Source organism: Arachis hypogaea, chromosome 2, assembly GCF_003086295.3.
Source record: "Arachis hypogaea cultivar Tifrunner chromosome 2, arahy.Tifrunner.gnm2.J5K5, whole genome shotgun sequence".
In the NCBI taxonomy this organism is placed as follows: domain Eukaryota; kingdom Viridiplantae; phylum Streptophyta; class Magnoliopsida; order Fabales; family Fabaceae; genus Arachis; species Arachis hypogaea.
In genome coordinates this window covers 34,621,656-34,635,578 of record NC_092037.1, presented here as the reverse complement: position 1 = coordinate 34,635,578, position 13,923 = coordinate 34,621,656, and the positions used below count along the sequence as shown (strand labels likewise).

At 39.6% G+C, this 13,923-nt stretch overlaps 1 long non-coding RNA gene and 1 other non-coding gene across 2 annotated transcripts; both read left to right on the top strand.

Moving 5' to 3' along the window:
* Window positions 1–1,268: 1,268 nt before the first annotated feature.
* LOC140177857 (uncharacterized) lies at window positions 1,269–2,735 on the top strand. Its single transcript, XR_011869377.1, has 3 exons — window positions 1,269–1,375; window positions 2,217–2,300; window positions 2,413–2,735. It is a non-coding gene; the product is annotated as an uncharacterized lncRNA (long non-coding RNA).
* Window positions 2,736–9,963: 7,228 nt separating this feature from the next.
* On the top strand, window positions 9,964–10,071 carry LOC112767896 (small nucleolar RNA R71). Its single transcript, XR_003185341.1, has one exon. It is a non-coding gene; the product is annotated as a small nucleolar RNA R71 (small nucleolar RNA).
* The last annotated feature ends 3,852 nt before the right edge of the window (window positions 10,072–13,923 follow it).

Here is a 13,923-nt window from a genome sequence, read left to right as displayed (position 1 = left end):
TCTTTTTCTTGATGATACAATATGATTTTAGGTTTAGGTTGGGTCTTTTTGATACAAGTTTAGCTGTGATTTTGGTTTAGGTTAGGTATTTTTTTAAGGGTCAAGTATATTTTTGTCTTGAAGTATGTCAAAAGGTTGAAAAATATCAGCTTTTATTTTATTTCAATTTTCTCCTAAAAGTTTTTGATTTGCATGAAATGTACCAGGAAGCTAATCTTTTAAGAAATTTAGGATTAATTCAGCAACAATTTCTTAAGTAACCTTTTCACACAAGCAACTGGCCCCTAATTGTCAAACATTATTGCTAAATTGGTCATAAATTTCTTGAAAATTTAGCTGTTGGGGTAATTTAATGCAAATTGAAAACTTTTAGACAAAATTAAAACAAAATAAAATTTAGTTTTATTTTTGAAAGTTTTGACTAACTTTAGGACAAAAAGTATACTTAACCTTTTTATGAACTGTTGGCAGCTAGGTTTAGTTTGATTGTTATTTTTTAGCATATGCATTATGTTGTATTAGACTAGTTAAGGGTAGATTGTGTACTTTTTGACATGAATTTGTCTATTTCTCAGGTATGACAATTTGTCTTCTGAAACTTTGTTTATTACTATTTAAACTATGTTTGAATTACGGATAAAGACAATGTTTATTTCGATTTAAGTCTTGACGACAATGAAGATTATGCTTGTAATATGGTTGAAGAATATTTAAGTCCCTTTTTTTAAATTTTTCTTTGAAAATCCATAGATATCCACTCTGATCCGGGATTGGGTGAGGAATTGGTACCCGTCACTTGTCATTAGGGATGGCAGCAGTACCCGTACCCGCGGGTACCCGCCCCGCCCTTACCCGGTCGGGGCGGGTTTGAACCCGACCCGGAGTGTGGCGGGTCTGAATCGTGGCGGGTTGATGAGCGGGGCGGGGCGGGGTCGAGTTCAGGCTAAACCCACCCCTACCCACCCCGGAATGCATATATATAACTTTTTAGCAATTAGGGTTAGTTTGGAGAAACCTTAGTTCTCACTGTCACTCACTCAATTAGGGTTAGCAACCCCTTTCTCAGTTCTCACTTCCTCTGTTCCTCAGCTCTTCTCCAAGACCATAGTGAGTCCTCTCATCACTCTAAGTTTCTCTTCACTTCACGTCTTCACCCTCAAAAAGAACAAAGCTCTTCCTGTTTCCCCCCAAAAAACCTAGCCTCCTCCACCGCCGCCGCCGACCGTCACGCCCAAAAACTTCGTTTGTTCGTCGTGCTCCAGCCCCTCTCCTCGTTCCCCTGTTCCTCGTCCGTTCTTCTTGCTGCTTAGTCGCGCTTTGCCCGCCGTCTCTCGTCGTGCTCGTCGCCGTCGTCTGTCGTGCTCGTCCCTCGAAGGTAATGGCTTCTTGTCTGTCATGCTCGTGAAGCTTCTTCGTTTTTTTCATTATTTTCAGAAATCATATTGAAATACTGAATGATTAGCTTTAGATCTACACACTGCTATAGTTCTTCATTTTTTTATTTTTTGTTCAGAAATCATTTAAACAATCCTCAATGCTCACTACTCACTGGTCAGTGGTCACTCTTCATTCCTCAATGTTCAGAAATCATGTTTTGTTCTTCGTTTTTTAATTTTTAATGCCTACTCTGAGTTTGTTTTGTTCAGAAGTCATTTTTTTGTGCTCAATGCTCATGCTCTTAAGTGTTGCTCTATTTTTGTTCTGATTGATTTTTTACTCTGATTGCATGTCAATTGAACTCTACGCTATGAGAACCGTGTGTTTGTTTATTAAAACTTAAAAAGGAGAATGGGACTTGTAATTGAAACAGCTTGTTTGGGTTGAATCACAAACTGTTTTGTTTCCTTTGTTAACAAAATATGCACTTAGTTGGAAAAAAGCTTGAAAAATTGAAGTTGTTTTGGCTTCTTTGTTGATTGGTTATAGGCAGAAGTTATTTTGGCTTCTTTATCATTCTTATGCATTCTGGATATTGATTTTATTCTGATTTTACAATTGTCATGGTGTTCTAATTGTGGAGAGAATCACAAACTACATACTGTTCTGTTTCCTTGGTTAACAAAATATGCACTTAGTTTGATGTTGATGATAAGGGTACTGTGTGGGGACTGGGAAGTTATGCAAAATGGGGGATGGGGCGGGGACCATGTTGGTTTTACTCTTTTCCTTATTCTCTTTGTGTTTGTCTCACCATGAACCTTTGTTTTCCTCACAAGTCATAACTGCCAGAGTCTCCATGGCAGAAAGGAGCAAGGAGCTTCTTCACTTGGAGCACAAGGCCACACCCCTCTCATCCTTAGGTCTATTTTTTTCTCCCTTTTCTTTTTTCTTTTTTATTTATTTTATATATATTTTGCTTTAGATATCTTATTGTTGAAGTTTGACTTTTTTTATTTTTTCACTTTTATGCAGAATCCACACTTCTTTTTTTGTAACGGCAAAAGAGAACAATGCACTCAAGCTAAGATACTTCCCTCTAATGGCACTCCTCTAACTTCTCTTATTCCCAAAAGTCAATGTACTGTTTCAAATTCATCTCAAGTTCTTATATTTTTAAATTTTATTTATTTATTTATGGTAGAAGTAGGACCTATGCTAATATTTAAGTTCATTTTTGTTTAATAACACTTGGCTGTTATTATTCTTGTCGTATTTATTTATTTAAATATTTAATTATTCATGTTGGGTTTTGAATAGTAGTATTATTATTATTGAATGTAGAAATAATTAAAGATCTCAATGAAATATTTGATTATTGGTAATTTTAATTGTTTAATAATTTGATAATAGTTATCTCTCATTGTTAGTAAATCATATAATTGAGTAAAAGTGAATGATTGGTAGATCTATGCGGCCTTTTCATTAGTAGTTGAGATTAGTCCATATTCTACCTGAAGAAATTTTCTTTTAAAACATTGTGCAGTATGGAATCAGATGATATTGTTCTAAAATTGTGAATGCTTTATCTTTTCTAGATTTTGAATTTGATTATGTTATTCCTGGTTATTCAGCTAGAAATATTAGGGTAACTGGACAAATGAGAGAAAGATTATTACTAATTGTGTCAATTACTCGGAAATTTATTACTTTGCTCTATCATCATGTTTATTTGACAGCTGTGAACTAACAAACTCTTATCCTCGCATTCTCTCTGTTTTGACTATCGCCCTCTCCTTTTCCTTTCATCACTTCCCCACAAGCTTGAGCATATAGATAATATTTATCAAGCTTAGAACATAAATAACCTATAGAAGATATTATTTGATATTATGAGATATTTAAGGATAAACTACTTCTCTAAGACTCACCCTCAAGCTAAAGTTACTAAGCTCTAAGCTTTTTACAATAATACTTGTGGAAATATAATATGAAGACTAAAGAAAGGCCATCTGTATCTGCTGGAAACATGTCAGGGCCAGCAAGAACTGCTGAAGATGTGCAGGGGCCTGTTGCGACTTCTGGAGTAGTACAAGGGGTAGCTGGGACTGTTGGTGAGTTACCGGGACTATCTAGAACTGTTTGGGCCAGTAAGGAGGTAAGGAACCTAGGAAAGCGACTTGGTTGAGCAGTCATCATCTTTCAAAGAGGCCATAAATAGCATATAACTGGCAAAGACTGTGAATGACAAATATTACCGTTGGTATGGTTCACAATGGGAGGTAGAAAGGAAAACACAACCCAATATTCATCACTTTGGCTGCTGGTGCATGAAATTGTGATCACTACAACTTCGCACAACTAACCAGCAAGTGTACTGGGTCGTCCAAGTAATAAACCTTACGCGAGTAAGGGTCGATCCCACAGAGATTGTTGGTATGAAGCAAGCTATGGTCACCTTGTAAATCTTAGTCAGGCAAACTCAAATGATTATGAATGATGAATAAAACATAAAGGTAAAGATAGAGATACTTATGTAGTTCATTGGGGGGAATTTCAGATAAGCGTATGAAGATTCTTGTCCCTTCCGTCTCTCTGCTTTCCTACTGTCTTCATCCAATCCTTCTTACTCCTTTCCATGGCAAGCTTATGCAAGGGTTTCACCGTTGTCAGTGGCTACCTCCCATCCTCTCAGTGGAAATGTTCAACGCACCCTGTCACGGCACGGCTATCCATCTATCGGTTCTCAATCAGGCCGGAATAGAATCCAGTGATTCTTTTGCGTCTGTCACTAACGCCCTGCCTTCAGGAGTTTGAAGCTCGTCACAGTCATTCAATCATTGAATCCTACTCAGAATACCACAGACAAGGTTAGACCTTCCGGATTCTCTTGAATGCCGGCATCAGTTCTAGCCTATACCACGAAGACTCTGATCTCACGGAATGGCTGGCTCGGTTGTCAGGCGAGCACTCGGTTGTCAGGCGATCAACCATGCATCGTGTATCAGGAATCCAAGAGATATTCATCCAATCTAAGGTAGAACGGAGGTGGTTGTCAGGCACACGTTCATAGGTGAGAATGATGATGAGTGTCACGGATCATCACATTCATCAAGTTGAAGAACAAGTGACATCTTGGAACAAGAACAAGCGGAATTGAATAGAAGAACAATAGTAATTGCATTAATACTCGAGGTACAGCAGAGCTCCACACCTTAATCTATGGTGTGTAGAAACTCCACCGTTGAAAATACATAAGAACAAGGTCTAGGCATGGCCGAATAGCCAGCCTCCCAAAGAGGGTTCAATCATAAAAACATGATCAAAAGCTCTAAATACAATAGTAAAAGGTCCTATATATAGAGAACTAGTAGCCTAGCGTGTACAGAGATGAGTAAATGACATAAAAATCCACTTCTGGGCCCACTTGGTGTGTGCTTGGGCTGAGCATTGAAGCATTTTCGTGTAGAGACTCTTCTTGGAGTTAAACGCCAGCTTTTATGCCAGTTTGGGCGTTTAACTCCCATTCTTGTGCCAGTTCCGGCGTTTAACGCTGGGAATTCTGAGAGTGACTTTGAACGCCGGTTTGGGCCATCAAATCTTGGGCAAGGTATGGACTATCATATATTGCTGGAAAGCCCAGGATGTCGACTTTCCAACGCCGTTGAGAGCGCGCCAATTGGGCTTCTGTAGCTCCAGAAAATCTACTTCGAGTGCAGGGAGGTCAGAATCCAACAGCATCTGCAGTCCTTTTTAGTCTCTGAATCAGATTTTTGCTCAGGTCCCTCAATTTCAGCCAGAAAATACCTGAAATCACAAAAAAACACACACACTCATAGTAAAGTCCAGAAAAGTGAATTTTAACTAAAAACTAATAAAAATATACTAAAACCTAACTAGATCATACTAAAAACATACTAAAAACAATGCCAAAAAGCGTACAAATTATCCGCTCTATCAATATCCGCTCTAACAATGCCAAAAAGCGTACAAAATATACTTAAATTGTTGCTTGTCCTCAAGCAACTGAATATCAAACAAGATAAAAAGAAGAGAATATGCAATGAATTCCAAAAACATCTATGAAGATCAGTATTAATTAGATGAGCGGGGCTTTTAGCTTTTTGCCTCTGAACATTTTTGGCATCTCACTCTATCCTTTGAAATTCAGAATGATTGGCTTCTTTAGGAACTCAGAATCCAGATAGTGTCATTGATTCTCCTAGTTAAGTATGATGATTCTTGAACACAGCTACTTATTGAGTCTTGGCCGTGGCCCAAAGCACTCTGTCTTCCAGTATTACCACCGGATACATACATGCCACAGACACATAATTGGGTGAACCTTTTCAGATTGTGACTCAGCTTTGCTAGAGTCCCCAATTAGAGGTGTCCAGGGTTCTTAAGCACACTCTTTTTTCCTTGGATCACAACCTTATTTCTTTTCCTTTTCTTTCTTTTTTCTTTTTCTCTTCTTTTTTTTTCGAAAATTTTTGTATTCACTGCTTTTTTTTTCTTGCTTCAAGAATCATTTTTATGATTTTTCAGATCCTCAGTAACATGTCTCCTTTTTCATCATTCTTTCAAGAGCCAACATTCATAAACCACAAATTCAAAAGCCATATGCACTGTTTAAGCATACATTCAAAGAACAAAAGTATTGCCACCACATCAAAATAATTAAACTGTTATAAAATTCAAAATTCATGCAATTCTTCTCTTTTTCAATTAAGAACATTTTTCATTTAAGAAAGGTGATGGATACATAGGACATTCATAACTTTAAGGCATAGACACTAAGACACTAATGATCACAAGACACAAATATAGATAAACATAAGCATAATTTTCGAAAACAGAAAAATAAAGAACAAGGAAATTAAAGAACGGGTCCACCTTAGTGATGGCGGCTTGTTCTTCCTCTTGAATATCCTATGGAGTGCTTGAGCTCCTCAATGTCTCTTCCTTGTCTTTGTTGCTCCTCTCTTATGATTCTTTGATCTTCTCTAATTTCATGGAGGAGAACAGAGTGTTCTTGGTGCTCCACCCTTAGTTGTCCCATGTTGGAACTCAATTCTCCTAGGGAGGTGTTTAGTTGCTCCCAATAGTTTTGTGGAGGAAAGTGCATCCCTTGAGGCATCTCAGGGATTTGATGATGAGAGGGGTCTCTTGTTTGCTCCATCCTCTTCTTAGTGATGGGCTTGTCCTCATCAATGGGGATGTCTCCCTCTATGTCAACTCCAACTGAATAACAGAGGTGACAAATGAGATGAGGAAAGGCTAACCTTGCCAAGGTAGAGGACTTGTCCGCCACCTTATAAAGTTCTTGGGATATCACCTCATGAACTTCTATTTCTTCTCCAATCATGATACTATGAATCATGATAGCCCGGTCTATAGTAACTTCAGACCGGTTGCTAGTGGGAATGATTGAGCGTTGGATAAACTCCAACCATCCTCTAGCCACGGGTTTGAGGTCATGCCTTCTAAGTTGAACCGGCTTCCCTCTTGAATCTCTCTTCCATTGGGCGCCCTCTTCACATATGACTGTGAGGACTTGGTCCAACCTTTGATCAAAGTTGACCCTTCTAGTGTAAGGATGTTCATCTCCTTGCATCATGGGCAAGTTGAATGCCAACCTTACATTTTCCGGACTAAAATCCAAGTATTTCCCCCGAACCATAGTAAGCCAATTCTTTGGATCCGGGTTCACACTTTGGTCATGGTTCTTGGTGATCCATGCATTGGCATAGAACTCTTGAACCATTAAGATTCCGACTTGTTGAATGGGGTTGGTAAGAACTTCCCAACCTCTTCTTCGGATCTCATGTCGGATCTCCGGATATTCACTCTTTTTGAGTGAAAAAGGGACCTCGGGGATCACCTTCTTCAAGGCCACAACTTCATAGAAGTGGTCTTGATGCACCCTTGAGATGAATCTTTCCATCTCCCATGACTCGGAGGTGGAAGCTTTTGCCTTCCCTTTCCTCTTTCTAGAGGTTTCTCCGGCCTTGGATGCCATAAATGGTTATGGAAAAACAAAAAGCAATGCTTTTACCACACCAAACTTAAAAGGTTTTCTCGTCCTCGAGCAAAAGAAGAAAGAAGAGAGTAGAAGAAGAAGAAATAGAGGAGATAGAGGTGGCTTTGTGGTTCGGCCAAAAGGGGGAGAAGTAGTGTTAAGGTTGTGTGAAAATGAAGGAGTGAAGATGGGTTTATATAGGAGTAGGGGGTAGGTGGTTCGGTCATGTATGGGTGGGTTTGGGAGGGAAAGTGGTTTGAATTTGAAGGGTGAGGTAGGTGGGGTTTTATGAAGGATGGATGTGAGTGGTGAAGAGAAAGATGGGATTTGATAGGTGAAGGGTTTTTGGGGAAGAGGTGTTGAGGTGATTGGTGAATGGGTGAAGAAGAGAGAGAGTGGTGGGGTAGGTGGGGATCCTGTGGGGTCCACAGATCCTGAGGTGTCAAGGAAAAGTCATCCCTGCACCAAGTGGCAAGCAATAATGCGTTTTGAGCCAATTCTGGCGTTAAACGCCGGGCTGGTGCCCATTTCTAGCGTTTAACGCCGAATGCTTCCCCTTTTCTGGCGTTTAACACCAGTCTGGTGCCCCTTTCTGGCGTTAAACGCCCAGAATGGTGCCAGACTGGGCGTTAAACGCCCAACAGCTAGCCTTACTGGCGTTTAAATGCCAGCATGCTCTCCTCCAGGGTGTGCTGTTTTTCTTTCTGTTTTTCATTCTGTTTTTGCTTTTTCAATTGATTTTGTGACTTCTCATGATCATCAACCTACAGAAAACATAAAATAACAAAGGAAAATAGATAAAATATAACATTGGGTTGCCTCCCAACAAGCGCTTCTTTAATGTCAATAGCTTGACAGTGGGCTCTCATGGAGCCTCAGAGATGCTCAGAGCAATGTTGGAACCTCCCAACACCAAACTTAGAGTTTGAATGTGGGGGTTCAACACCAAACTTAGAAGTTTGTTGTGGCCTCCCAACACCAAACTTAGAGTTTGACTGTGGGGGCTCTGTGTGGCTCTGTTTTGAGAGAAGCTCTTCATGCTTCCTCTCCATGATGACAGAGGGATATCCTTGAGCCTTAAACACAAAGGATTCTTCATTCACTTGAATGATCAATTCTCCTCTATCAACATCAATCACAGCCCTTACTGTGGCTAGGAAGGGTCTGCCAAGGATGATGGATTCATCCATGCACTTCCCAGTCTCTAGGACTATGAAATCAGCAGGGATGTAATGGTCTTCAACTTTTACCAGAACATCCTCTACAAGTCCATAGGCTTGTTTTCTTGAATTGTCTGCCATCTCTAGTGAGATTTTTGCAGCTTGCACCTCAAAGATCCCTAACTTCTCCATTACAGAGAGAGGCATGAGGTTTACACTTGACCCTAAGTCACACAAGGCCTTCTTGAAGGTCATGGTGCCTATGGTACAAGGTATTGAAAACTTCCCAGGATCCTGTCTCTTTTGAGGCAGTTTCTGCCTAGACAAGTCATCCAGTTCCTTGGTGAGCAAAGGGGGTTCATCTTCCCAAGTCTCATTCCCAAATAACTTGTCATTTAGCTTCATGATTGCTCCAAGGTATTTAGCAACTTGCTCTTCAGTGACATACTCATCCTCTTCAGAGGAAGAATACTCATCAGAGCTCATGAATGGCAGAAGTAAGTCCAATGGAACCTCTATGGTCTCATTTTGAGCCTCAGATTCCCATGGTTCCTCATTGGGGAACTCATTGGAGGCCAGTGGACGTCCATTGAGGTCTTCCTCAGTGGCGTTCACTGCCTCTTCCTCCTCTCCAAATTCGGCCATGTTGATGGCTTTGCACTCTCCTTTTGGATTTTATTCTGTATTGCTTGGAAGAGTACTAGGAGGGAGTTCAGTAATTTTCTTGCTCAACTGACCCACTTGTGCCTCCAAATTTCTAATGGAGGACCTTGTTTCAGTCATGAAACTTTGAGTGGTTTTGATTAGATCAGAGACCATGGTTGCTAAGTCAGAGGTATTCTGCTTAGAACTCTCTGTCTGTTGCTGAGAAGATGATGGAAAAGGCTTGCTATTGCTAAACCTGTTTCTTCCACCATTATTGTTGTTGAAACCTTGTTGAGGTCTCTGTTGATCCTTCCATGAGAGATTTGGATGATTTCTCCATGAAGGATTATAGGTGTTTCCATAGGGTTCTCCCATGTAATTCACCTCTTCTATTGAAGGGTTCTCAAGATCATAAGCTTCTTCTTCAGATGAAGCTTCCTTAGTACTGCTTGGTGCATTTTGCATTCCAGACAGACTTTGAGAAATCATATTGACTTGTTGAGTCAATATTTTATTCTGAGCCAGTATGGCATTCAGAGTGTCAATCTCAAGAACTCCTTTCTTCTGATTGGTCCCATTGTTCACAGAATTCCTTTCAGAAGTGTACATGAATTGGTTATTTGCAACCATTTCAATCAGCTCTTGAGCTTCTGTAGGCGTCTTCTTCTGATGAAGAGATCCTCCAGCAGAGCTATCCAAAGACATCTTGGATAGTTCAGAGAGACCATCATAGAAAATTCCAATGATGCTCCATTCAGAAAGCATATCAGTGGGACACTTTTTGATTAATTGTTTGTATCTTTCCCAAGCTTCATAGAGGGATTCTCCTTCCTTCTGTCTGAAGGTTTGGACTTCCACTCTAAGCTTACTCAATTTTTGAGGTGGAAAGAACTTTGCCAAGAAGGCATTGACTAGCTTTTCCCAAGAGTTCAGGCTTTCTTTAGGTTGTGAGTCCAACCATATTCTAGCTCTGTCTCTTACAGCAAAAGGGAATAGCATAAGTCTGTAGACCTCAGGGTCAACCCCATTAGTCTTGACAGTGTCACAGATTTGCAAGAACTCAGCTAAAAACTGATGAGGATCTTCCAATGGAAGTCCATGGAACTTGCAATTCTGTTGCATTAGATAAACTAATTGAGGCTTGAGCTCAAAGTTGTCTGCTCCAATGGCAGGGATAGAGATGCTTCTCCCATAGAAGTCAGGAGTAGGTGCAGTAAAGTCACCCAGCACCTTCCTTGCATTGTTGGCATTATTGTTGTTTTCGGCTGCCATGGGTTCTTCTTCTTTGAAGATTTCTGTTAGGTCCTCTACAGAGAGTTGTGCCTTGGCTTCTCTTAGCTTTCGCTTCAAGGTCTTTTCAGGTTCAGGATCAGCCTCAACAAGAATGCTTTTGTCCTTGCTCCTGCTCATAAGAAAGAGAAGAGAACAAGAAAATGTGGAATCCTCTATGTCACAGTATAGAGATTCCTTGAGGTGTCAGAGGAAAAGAAAAATAGAAGGCAGAAGTAGAAAATTCGAACTTATCAAAGAAGATGGAGTTCGAATTTTGCATTAAGGAATAGCGTTAGTCCATAAATAGAAGGATGTGAGAAGGGGAGAAGTAATTTTCGAAAATTAAGTAAAAGATTTTGAAAACATTTTGAAAAACTTTAATTGATTTTCGAAAACCATGATCGAGAAAGAAGTGAAGTGATTTTTGAAAAAGATTTTGAAATTAGAATTCAAAAAGATTTGATTGAAAACTATTTTGAAAAAGATGTGATTAAGAAGATATGATTGGTTTTAAAAAGATGTGATTGAGAAGATATGATTTGCAAAACATTTTAAAAAAAAATTTGATTTTGAAAATTAATGACTTGGCTATCAAGAAAAGATATGATTCAAACATTAAACCTTTCTCAACAGAAAAGGCAACATACTTGAAATGTTGAATCAAATCATTAATTGATAGCAAGTATCTTTGAAAATAGAAAGAAATTGAATTTGAAAAAGATTTGATTGAAAAGATATGATTTGAAAAAGATTTGATTTTGAAAAGATTTTGAAAACTTGAAAAAAATTTGCATTGAAAACAAAATCTTCCCTCTTGTGCCATCCTGGCGTTAAACGCCCAGAATGGTGCACATTATGGCGTTTAACGCCCAAAACTCTACCCTTTTGGGCGTTAAACGCCCAACCAGGCACCCTGGCTGGCGTTTAAACGCCAGTCTGTCCTTCTTCACTGGGCGTTTTGAACGCCCAGCTTTTTCTGTATAATTCCTCTGCTGTATGTTCTGAATCTTCAATTCTCTGTATTATTGACTTGAAAAGACACAAATTAAAAATATTTTTGGATTTTTAATAGTGAGGAATAATCAAAATGCAACTAAAATCAAATAATAATGCATGCAAGACACCAAACTTAGCAATTTGTATACTACTGACACTAATGAGAATGCATATGAGACACATAAACACTCAAGTCAATAGAATTCAAAGATCAGAGCAATGAAATCATCAAGACTAACTTGAAGATTAATGAAGACACATGCATGAATGCAAAAGGAGCAGAAACATGCAATTGACACCAAACTTAAAATGAGAATAGAGTCTCATCAAGAAAAATATTTTTGGTTTTTATGATTTTGTAAATTTTTTTTGTGCTTTTTCGAAAATTAAGTGGAAAAAGAAAATAAAGATATCAAAATTCTTAATGAGAATTCCAGGAATCATGCAATGTTTAGTCTAAGACTCCGGTCCAGGAATTAGACATGGCTTCACAGCCAGCCAAGCTTTCAAAGAAAGCTTCGGTCCAAAACACTAGACATGGCCAATGGCCAGCCAAGCCTTAGCAGATCACTGCTCCAACAGCAAGATTGATAGAAATCAACAAGCTCTTGTGATGATAAGTTGAAACCTCGGTCCAATAAAATTAGACATGGCTTCACAGCCAGCCAGACTTCAACAGATCATCTTGAAACTCTAGAATTCATTCTTAAGAACTCTGAAAAAAAAATACCTAATCTAAGCAACAAGATGAACCGTCAGTTGTCCATACTCGATCAATCCCCGGCAACGGCGCCAAAAACTTGGTGCACGAAATTGTGATCACTACAACAATTTCGCACAACTAACCAGCAAGTGTACTGGGTCATCCAAGTAATAAACCTTACGCGAGTAAGGGTCGATCCCACAGAGATTGTTGGTATGAAGCAAGCTATGGTCACCTTGTAAATCTTAGTCAGGCAAACTCAAATGATTATGAATGATGAATAAAACATAAAGGTAAAGATAGAGATACTTATGTAGTTCATTGGTGGGAATTTCAGATAAGCGTATGAAGATGCTTGTCCTTTCCGTCTCTCTGCTTTCCTACTGTCTTCATCCAATCCTTCTTACTCCGTTCCATGGCAAGCTTATGCAAGGGTTTCACCGTTGTCAGTGGCTACCTCCCATTCTCTCAGTGGAAATGTTCAACGCACCCTATCACGGCACGGCTATCCATCTGTCGATTCTCAATCAGGCCGGAATAGAATCCAATGATTCTTTTGCGTCTGTCACTAACGCCCCGCCTTCAGGAGTTTGAAGCTCGTCACAGTCATTCAATCATTGAATCCTACTCAGAATACCACAGACAAGGTTAGACCTTCCGGATTCTCTTGAATGCGGCCATCAGTTCTAGCCTATACCACGAAGACTCTGATCTCACGGAATGGCTGGCTCGGTTGTCAGGCGAGCACTCGGTTGTCAGGCAATCAACCATGCATCGTGTATCAGGAATCCAAGAGATATTCACCCAATCTAAGGTAGAACGGAGGTGGTTGTCAGGCACACGTTCATAGGTGAGAATGATGATGAGTGTCACGGATCATCACATTCATCAAGTTGAAGAACAAGTGACATCTTGGAACAAGAACAAGCGGAATTGAATAGAAGAACAATAGTAATTGCATTAATACTCGAGGTACAGCAGAGCTCCACACCTTAATCTATGGTGTGTAGAAACTCCACCGTTGAAAATTCATAAGAACAAGGTCTAGGAATGGCCGAATAGCCAGCCTCCCAAAGAGGGTTCAATCATAAAAACATGATCAAAAGCTCTAAATACAATAGTAAAAGGTCCTATATATAGAGAACTAGTAGCCTAGGGTGTACAGAGATGAGTAAATGACATAAAAATCCACTTCCGGGCCCACTTGGTGTGTGCTTGGGCTGAGCATTGAAGCATTTTCGTGTAGAGACTATTCTTGGAGTTAAACGCCAGCTTTTATGCCAGTTTGGGCGTTTAACTCCCATTCTTGTGCCAGTTCCGGCGTTTAACGCTGGGAATTCTGAGGGTGATTTTGAACGCCGGTTTGGGCCATCAAATCTTGGGCAAAGTATGAACTATTATATATTGCTGGAAAGCCCAGGATGTCTACTTTCCAACGCCGTTGAGAGCGAGCCAATTGGGCTTCTGTAGCTCCCGAAGATCCACTTCGAGTGCAGGGAGGTCAGAATCCAACAGCATCTGCAGTCCTTTTTAGTCTCTGAATCAGATTTTTACTCAGGTCCCTCAATTTCAGCCAAAAAATACCTGAAATCACAGAAAAACACACAAACTCATAGTAAAGTCCAGAAAAGTGAATTTTAACTAAAAACTAATAAAAATATACTAAAAACTAACTAGATCATACTAAAAACATACTAAAAACAATGCCAAAAAGCGTACAAATTATCCGCTCATCAGCTGCGTTTGGT